This window comes from Schistocerca americana, chromosome 11 (genome assembly GCF_021461395.2).
Source record: "Schistocerca americana isolate TAMUIC-IGC-003095 chromosome 11, iqSchAmer2.1, whole genome shotgun sequence".
Lineage (NCBI taxonomy): Eukaryota > Metazoa > Arthropoda > Insecta > Orthoptera > Acrididae > Schistocerca > Schistocerca americana.
The window spans coordinates 82252511-82262702 of NC_060129.1; the positions used below are offsets into that span (position 1 = coordinate 82252511).

The following is a 10192-nucleotide window of genomic DNA, read 5'->3' on the forward strand; positions in this document are numbered from 1 at the left end:
GGTGACGGAAAATGCGAAGAGCACGTCGCCGCTCACGTATTGCGTCACGGCATGCCTCGTTCCACCAAGGAACTGGGGGGCGCCGGGGCAATTCGGAGGTGCGTGGTATTGAACGTTCCGCAGCTGTGAGAATAACGTCGGTAAAATGTGTGACCTCATCGTCGACGCTGGGAAAGCGACGGTCATCGAATGTCGCTAGAGACGAAAAAAGTGTCCAATCGGCTTGGGCAAACTTCCAGCGTCGCGAGCGCATATATGGCAGTTGAGGCTGCAGTCGAAGGACACATGGAAAGTGGTCACTCGAGTGTGTATCATCAAGGGCGAACCATTCGAAGCGCCGGGCTAGCGGAACAGTACCGACCGCAAGGTCCAAATGAGATAAATTTGCCGTGGAGGCAGACAAAAATGTGGGGAGCCCAGTGTTGAGGCAGACTAGATCCGCTTGGTGGAAGACGTCTAGCAATAGTGAGCCACGTGGACAAGGATGTGGAGATCCCCAAAGCGGGTGATGGGCATTGAAGTCCCCAACCAGCAAATAGGGGGGTGGAAGCTGATCAAGAAGATGAAGGATATCAGCTCGTGCCAGCGGTGTAGACGATGGAATGTATACCGTACATAGAAAGAACGTGTATCCAGAAAGGGAAAGACGGACGGCGACAGCTTGGAAGGAACTGTTTAAGGGGATTGGGTGATAATGGAGAGTATCATGGAGCAGAATCATGAGTCCTCCATGGGCTGGAGTGCCTTCAACAGAGGGGAGGTCATATCGGACGGACTGAAAATGAGGGAGAACAAAGCGGTCATGGGGACGCAGCTTTGTTTCCTGAAGACAGAAGATGACCGGCGAGTAGGATCGTAAGAGGATCGACAATTCATCCCGATTGGCGCGAATGCCGCGGATATTCCAGTGGATAATGGACATAGGGTGAACAGAAAATGGAGAAACGTGACCAAGGGCGCTGTCAACTCAACGACTGCTCAGAGCTTGCGACCGACAGCATGGAATGGCATTCAGTCGAAGGCAGAAGATCCTGATCCATAGGTTGGTCAGGAGCAGCTCCTGCCACCAACGATCGGCCAGTTGACCGGCCACCAGCAGTGCGCCTCGGCGACACGGAAGATGGCCGAGGGCGATTTCCGCCAGGTGGTGCTGTAGTTTGGACACGCCTTGGCGGAGAAGGAGAGGAACTGTGTTTCTTCGTAGCCTTCTTGGAGGTATGATGTTTAGATGAAGGAGGAACCGATGGTTGTGAAGTTGCAGTATGTAAAAACTCTTCACGAGAATGCTCTTTTTTCGAAGACTTGGCGTCTGACTTTTGGGCTCGAGATTTAGCAGAACCCGACGAAGGGTGAGCCATAGAGTGGGCAGGCGAAAGTGGTGAGGTTGAACGGGCGATCTTTGCGCTGGCCGATCTGACGACCGTGGTACTAAATGTGAGGTCGCAAGTCTGCGTGGCCGCCTCCTTTGTTGGCCGAGGAGAAGCAAGGACAGTGCTGTATTTTCCTTTCTGAGGCACGGTGGGCTGTCGACTGGCGAGTAACTTTCGAGCAGCAAAGGTCGACACCTTTTCCTGCACTCTTATTTCCTGGATGAGCTTTTCATCCTTAAAAACGGGGCAATCTCGAGAGGAAGCAGCGTGGTCACCCATACAGTTGATGCAGTGAGGGGATGGAGGTGGACAAGCACCCTCATGGGCATCCTTGCCACACGTAACACATTTGGCCGGATTGGAACAGGACTGGCTGGTGTGATTGAACTGCTGACATCGATAGCAACGCGTAGGGTTTGGGACATAAGGGCGAACGGAAATTATCTCATAGCCTGCTTTGATTTTTGATGGGAGTTGAACTTTGTCAAATGTCAAGAAGACAGTGCGGGTTGGAATGATGTTCGAGTCAACCCTTTTCATAACCCGATGAACAGCGGTGACGCCCTGGTCAGACAGGTAGTGCTGAATTTCTTCGTCAGACAATCCATCGAGGGAGCGTGTATAAACGACTCCACGCGAGGAATTTAAGGTACGGTGCGGTTCCACCCGGACAGGGAAGGTGTGGAGCAGAGAAGTACGCAGCAATTTTTGAGCCTGGAGGGCACTGTGTGTTTCTAACAACAGGGTACCATTCCGTAATCTGGAACAAGACTTTACAGGACCCGCAATTGCGTCGACACCTTTCTGAATAATGAAAGGGTTGACCGTGGAAAAGTCGTGACCTTCGTCAGACCGAGAAACAACAAGGAACTGTGGCAACGATGGAAGAACCGTCTGTGGCTGAGACTCAGTGAACTTACGTTTGTGAGCAGACATAGTGGAAGGTGAGGAAACCATTGCGGAAGAATCCCCCATGATTACCGGCGTCTCCGATGGCGCGCTCCTCCCTTGTGGGGGCCCTCACCGAGGGCACACCCGCCTTAGGTGATTGTTCACACCTCAGGTCACACCTCCCGACAAACGGACGGAGGGACCAATCGGCACTTTCGGAAGGTATCAGCTCGGGTAATCACCCCTCCCTGGGCCTGGCCTTTACCAGGGGGTACGTACGTGTCCTACCTGTCTACCCGGGGCGGGGAATTACGCGTTACCCCGTCACCGGCTACGCATGGAAGTGCGTGGGTCGGCCTTCAGACACGCACAGGGAGGAAGAAAGAGAAAGGGAAAGGAAAGAAGAGGGGGTCTCAAACGCCGCAGCGGAGAAAAGGGTAAAGAGAAGAGGTAAGGAAAAGAGAAGGACAAAGGAAGGAAGAAGACATACAAGCAAGGAAGAAGAAGAATGTGGTACATTTACAAGCGTCCGTCTCCGGACGTAGGCGCAAACCATACTCCCAGAGGGGGAGAAAGTGAAGGAAAGAACCAGAGGTGAGGGGGGGGGGTGAAGACGGGGGATGGGGAAGGATGCGGAAAGGGAAGGTATGCAGCCCGGAAAGGAAGGAAGGCCACATTAGCTCGGGGCCCCGTGCTCGCTACGCACGTATCCACAAAAGAGTTGTGAATCCCCTGGGGGGTGTTTCAGGAGTGCCAGTTCTGCAAGGTTCGCAGGAGAGCTCCTGCAAAGTTTGGAAGGTAGGAGACGAGGTACTGGCAGAAGTAAAGCTGTGACGACCGGGCGTGAGATGTGCTTGGGTAGTTCAGTTGGTAGAGCACTTGCCCGCGAAAGGCAGAGGTCCCGAGTTCGAGTATCGGTCTGGCACACAGTTTTAATCTGTCAGGAAGTTTCATATCAGCGCACACTCCACTGTAGAGTGAAAATCTCATTCTGGAAACTTTCAATGTAATTGTAGTTATACTTCAGGCAGAGGACAGACTGTCTCTATTCTGAACACAGATTCCTCAGTGCGGTTCACTAAACTCGACACTCATCAGACAGAATGGTGCAGCTGAGGCAGTAATGAAAGAACAGGTAATATCAATACATTAACTTTAGGTCACAAATGAAGTAAATGAGTGTAATGAAAAGTATGCATGTAATACGTTAATTAGAGTTGCGTTATTTAATTCGCTGTTGGCAATTGCGCGGTTTCTCTGACGTTAAGCAAATCGTGAGTTGATGTATTTATCTCGCATTTTTATAGAAGGGCATGTATTCCATATCAACACAAGTACGGCAGCGTCAGTGCACCTTTTTATGCTTCAACACCTGCGCACGGCCATTCCACTAACGTACTTAACGTTGTCAGTCATCAGACATACATTCAAACAATGATTTGTACATTTCATTTTAAAATCATTTCAAACTAATTTTTGAGCTAGTTGTTCATACTTTGTACGCTCAGTTTAGTTGATATGTTATTTCAACAACAAAGATAACACACTCAATGGAAGTTCAGGAACACACGTGAGCAATGCACAGCAAATGTCAGACAATACTCCATACTGATTGATTACTTTCGTGATACGGCCGCAGATAAAAGATAGTCTGTATTGTCTGCGAAGTAGAATTAACAGAAGAGATCGAGAAGATACAAAAATCAGGGGCACATCTGGTAACGCGATTGGTAAGTCAGGTAGAGAGCATTAGGGAGATGGTGAAAAATCTCCAGTGGCAGACATCCCGAGAGGAAAGTCACCCATCCGGAGGAGAGCTGCTGTTGACGGTCCGAGAGCGCTTTCCGAGAAGAGTCAGCAACAAAACACTTCCTCCAACAAACTTTTACAGTTCGCAAAGCGAGCGTCACCGGAAAATCAGAGAATTTAGAACTCTTACTGAAGCTTATAGACATTGTAAGGAGTGTGTCAGAACCCTTCATTGCATAAAACGATGTGACCAGCTTAACGCTGTTCTCAGCATTGTGTAAGCACTCAGATATCGATAGTGACAATGTGAGGGCGAAACGTGGGAGCGCCATTCTAAGCGTTGTCGTGAGACGAGGTCCGTGTGCAGGGTGTCGGTCGGTCGAGAGCTCGCAGACAGAAGACGCGCCACGCTGCCCTCACGTCGGTGGCGGCGGATCTCACCACACTCCAGGCCTCACTTCATTTATACAGCCAGGAGAGATTTCAATGGCTTAGCTACACTCGGAGATGGAATTCGAGGTGAAATTCGCAAGCATAGCGCAAAAGCAATTGCAGGGCTAGGCTCGTGATTCTTAATCAGAGTTTGCAATAATCCCATGTTTTGCTTGTCAGTGAAAGATACCTTCTTATCCTCCAAATAATAATAATCATTCTCCACACCTAAAAACACTACTGGCCATTAAAATTGCTACACCGAGAATAAATGTAGATGATAAACGGGTATTAGTTGGACAAACATATTATACTAGAACTGACATGTGATTATATTTTCACGCACTTTAGGTGCATAGATCCTGAAAAATCAGTACCCTGAACAACCACCTCTGGCCGTAGTAACGGCCTTGATACGCCTGGGAATTGAGTCAAACAAAGCTTGTACAGAGCGTGTACAGGTACAGCTGCCCATGCAGCTGTACCTGTATCACAGTTCATCAAGAGTAGTGACTGGCGTATTGTGTCGAGCCAGTTGCTCGGCCACCATTGACCACATGTTTTCAATTGGTGAGAGACCTGGAGAATGTCTGGCCACGGCAGCAGTCGAACATTTTCTGTATCGAGAAAGGCCCGTACAGGACCTGCAACATGCGGTCGTGCATTATCCTGCTGGAATGTAGGGTTTCGCAGGGATCGAATGAAGGGTAGAGCCACGGGTCGTAACACATCTGAAGTGTAACGTCCACTGTTCAAAGTTCCGTCAATGCGAATAAGGCGTGACCGAGACGTGTAACCAATGGCACTCCATACCATCACACCGGGTGATATGCCAGATGGCGATGACGAATACACGATTCCAATGTGTGTTCACCGCGATGTCGCCAAACACGGATGCGACCATCATGATGCTGTAAACAGAACCTGGACCCATCCGAAAAAAATGATGTTTTGCCATTCGTGCACCCAGGTTCGTCGTTGAGTACACCATTGCAGGCGCTCCTGTCTGTAATGCAGCGTCAAGGGTAACCGCAGCCACGGTCTCCGAGCTGATAGTCCGAGCTGCTGCAAACGTCGTCGAATTGTTCGTGCAGATGGTTGTTGTCTTGCAAACGTCCCCATCTGTTGACTCAGGGATCGAGACGTGGCTGCACGATCCGTTACAGCCAGGCGGATAAGATGCCTGTCATCTCGACTGCTAGTGATGCGAGGCCGTTGGGATCCAGCACGTCGTTCCGTATTACCCACCAGAACCCACCGATTCCATATTCTGCTAACAGTCATTGGATATCGACCAGCGCGAGCAGCAATGTCGCGATACGATAAACCGAAATAGCAGTAGGCTACAATCCGACCTTTATCAGAGTCGGAAACGTGATGGTACGCATTTCTCCTCCTTACACGAGGCATCACAACAACGTTTCACCCGGCAACGCCGGTCAACTGCTGTTTGTGTATGAGAAATCGGTTGGAAACTTTCCTCATGTCAGCACGTTGTAGGTGTGGCCACCGGCGCCAACCTTGTGTGAATGCTCTGAAAAGCTAATCATTTGCTTATCACTATCTTCTATATGTCGGTTGAATTTCGCGTCTGTAGCACATCTTCGTGGTCTAGCAATTTTAATTGCCCGTAGGGTGATATGCTGTGGTTAGTAAATGTTAATGTAGCTTTGAAATTGAAATGATTTGCTAATCTGGCACTCAGCCTTTATTGTCAAATTTGTCATTTATCATTGTCATTATTAATGCTTGTTCATGACAATTCTGAAGTTTTAAACAGACTTAATTAGTGAAATCCCTTCTCAAAAGTTATTTAGTACTTAAGAGACCCAAAGAAACTCCTTTTAATTAAAATCATTCTTAGTAACAATAAACTTTAGCCGCTGCTGCTGCATGTTGCCGCTCGTAGCTGTAAACCACATGGAAAAACGAAGTCATCTAAAGAGGTGAGTTGAAAACTTAGGGCCAAAACAGAGACACTGGCACACTACAACTTGTTTTAATTCCGTTGCACAAGTCAGACACTGTATCACTTGTAAATTCCTGTTCAAAAACGCAGTCAGATAGCTTATCCAGTCGTTAGTCTTAAGTTTTTCATGTAACGATCTGTTGAGGGCTAAAATGACAGTGAAACTGACACTCATACAACACACACACAGTGTTATGCAGGTTGGATTCAGTTTACTGATAACTCACGTTGCTTATCGAGCCGAACACAGGCAATATCGGCTGTAGCTACGTTACAGGTATTGGTTGTATATACGTTACAGCATTCGTTCTTGACGCACACCGTTGCCGGATGGAACAGAGAAGGGGAGTGTGAAGACTGCAGAGGCGCAACTCGCTAAGACTGACACAGTTGTGACCAGCAAATTCATGAGAATCTTAAAAATATACAATGTGGCAAAAAGCCAAGTATTTGCTTGAAAATATAATGAGGTTAAGATGTGACGTATTTATAGGCCCGTATTTCTCGAAATACAAGTTGCTACGTTAGTGTGTGTTGTTCCCTTATTTTTTATTTGAGTGCCAGCATCAAATGTGAACCAAAGGGGCAACGGCTACATACATTCACCCAGGGATCCATCTCGTTATAAGCTTTTTTAATTCTGTTTTTAATAGCATTAAAAGTAAAAGTTTTATCAAACAACTGTGGGGATGTTGTCAAGCCAGGAACAGCTGAAGGTGCAATGGAGCTTGTTGAACACTAGACATTTAGCACATTAGGAGGTCACCCTTGGCTGCGGTTTGCGATAGACTTGTAGTTACACTATAATCTGAAGTCATATCTGAAGTGGTTTTTGTGTAATATAAGAGCACTCCGTCTTCAGGCCACAAGTGGTCCATCGGGACCATCCGACCGCCGTGTCATCCTCAGATGAGGATGCAGAGAGGAGGGGCGTGTGGTTAGCACACCGCTCTCCCGGTCGTTATGATGGTTTTCTATGACCGGAGCCGCTACTATTCGGTCGAGTAGCTCCTCAATTGGCATCACGAGGCTGAGTGCAGCCCGAAAAATGGCAACAGCACATGGCGGCCAGGATGGTCACCCATCCAAGTGCCGGCCACGCCCGACAGCGCTTAACTTCGGTGATCTGACGGGAACCGGCGTATCCACTGTGGAAAGGCCGTTGCCTGGTGCTCATAAAAGCAGGGAATTAAATGAGAAGTTTTTACAAGTTTTTCTTTTCAGTAGAAACGTACACTTGCTCCCTTCGGATAAATGGAGATTAATGGTATCGTTTTTTACTATTCAAGACGACTGTGGCACAACCCCGTAGACAGGCAGTGAGTCACGTACAAAGGACATAGCTTTCAGCCAAAAGGTGCCACAACTGCAGGGACAAGGAGTAACTGAAGTTTGTGGTGCGTCTGCCGCCGAGACCAGAGCAGAGTCTGGGGTTTGACAGTAGTGACAGTGCAGCTTACGGGTAAACTGGTGGAGCAGATTTATGACTGATCGTTGTTGCAACGAAAAAAGCATGTCAAATTTAAAACAACGCAAAATCGCCAAGATTGCCAAAGTTTTACCGAAGACCGAGATATGGAGCGTACTTCAATGCGAGATGCTCTTAGTAATTTCCACAACGAAATTCTGTCTCGACATCTGGCAGAAAACCAAAGAGATTCTGGTCATACATAAAGCACACCAGTAGCAAGACGCTATCAATACCTTCACTGCGTGATAACAACGGTGAAGCCACTGATGAAAGTGCCACTAAAGCAAAGTTATTATGCACGGTTTTCCGAAACTCCTTCACAAAAGAAGACGAAGTAAATATTCCTGAATTCCAATCAAGAACAATTGCCTAAAGAGTGGAAAATTGCTCAAGTCGCACGAATACCCAAAAAGGGAAGTAGGAGTAATCCGCTGAATTACAGGCCCATATCACTAACGTCGATTTGCAGTAGGGTTTTGGAACATATACTGGATTCGAACATTATGAAGTACCTCGAAGAAAACGATTTGTTGACACACAGTCAGCACAGTTTCATAAAATATCGTTCTTGTGAAACACAACTAGCTCTTTTACTCATGAAGTAATAAGTGCTATTGGCAGGGGATGTCAAATTGATTGCATATTTTTAGATTTCCAGAAGGCTTTCGACACCGTTCCTCACAAGCGTCTTCTAACCAAACTGCGTGCCTACGGAGTATCGCCTCAGTTGTGGGACTGAGATTCGTGATTTCCTGTCAGAGAGGTCACAATTCGTAGTAATAGACGGAAAATCGTCGAGTAAAACAGAAGTAATATCCGGCGTTCCCAAGGAAGTGTTATAGGCCCTCTATCGTTCTTGATCTATGTTAACGACATACGAGATAATCTGAGTAGCCGTCTTAGTTTGCAGATGATGCTGTCATTTGCCGTCTTGTAAAGTCATCAGATGACCAAAACGAATTGCAAAATGATTTAGATAAGGCATCTGTATGGTGTTAAAAGTGGCAATTGACCCTGAATAAGGGAAAGTGTGAAGTTATTGACATGAGTACTAAAAGAAATCAGCTAAATTTCCATTACGCGATAAGTCACACAAATGTGAAGGCTGTAAATTCAACTAAATACAAATTCAACTAAATATATAAATACAATATATATATATATATATATATATATATATATATAATATAAAATATAATATATAAATATATAAATACAAATTCAACTAAATACAAATTACAAATAACTTAAAATGGAACGATCACATAGATAATATTGTGGGTACAGCAAACGAAAGACTGCGATCCATTGGCAGAACACTTAGAAGGTGCAACAGGTCTACCAGAGAGACTGCTTACACCACGCTCGTCCGCCCTATTCTGGAGTATTGCTGTGCGGTGTGGGATCCACATCAGGTGGGACTGACGGATGACATCGAAAAAGTACAAAGAAGGGCAGCTCGTTTTGTACTATCGCGAAATTGGGGAGATAGTGTCACAGACATGATGCGTGAACTGGAGCGGCAATCATTAAAACAAACGCGTTTATCGTTGCGACGGGATCTTCTCACGAAATTTCAATCACCAGTTTACTCCCCCGATTGCGAAAACATTCTGTTGGCACCCACCTACATAGGGAGAAATGATCATCACGATAAAATAAGAGAAATCAGGGCTCGCACGGAAAAATTTAAGTGCTCGTTTTTCCCGCGTGCCGTTCGAGAGTGGAACGGTAGAGACACAGCATGAAGGCGGTTCATTGAACCCTCTGCCAGGCACTTTATTGTGAATAGCAGAGTAATCACGTAGATGTACATGACTCAGATTACAACTGACACAGTGAAGTGAACCATTTATAAGCAATTAGGGTCGCCAACTTCATTTACTGTCTGGCTTTCTTGCCCTTACGTTAGCATAAAGATACATTTCTCGTCACCAGTAACGATATACGACAGCAATGGTCGGCGTTGTTCACAGGCCAGTTGATGACGAGCAAGCAGGGACCCACATACGACCACCCGCTGGTTTCTTTGACTTTGGCTTATAGCATATGGTACCTGGACACCCAATTTTTCAATCTTCATCATTGCATGCAAAGGTCACGCAATGATGGAACGATGACAGTTCATGACATTTGCCAGTTCTCCAGTCCACTGATGTGGATCATTGTGGATTAATGCGTTTAAACGAGCTTTATCAAACCCATCCTGAATGTGGAGAGTCACTAATGTCAAAGCGACCCTTCTTAAACCGAGAAAACCATTTTACTGTCGTGCTCTGTCCAATGACATTATCCCCATACACGGCGAAA

The 10192-nt window shown here is 46.7% G+C and overlaps 1 pseudogene; it reads right to left on the reverse strand.

The window, feature by feature from the left end:
* Positions 1-7460: 7460 nt before the first annotated feature.
* LOC124554272 lies at positions 7461-7578 on the reverse strand (annotated as a pseudogene).
* Positions 7579-10192: the final 2614 nt, after the last annotated feature.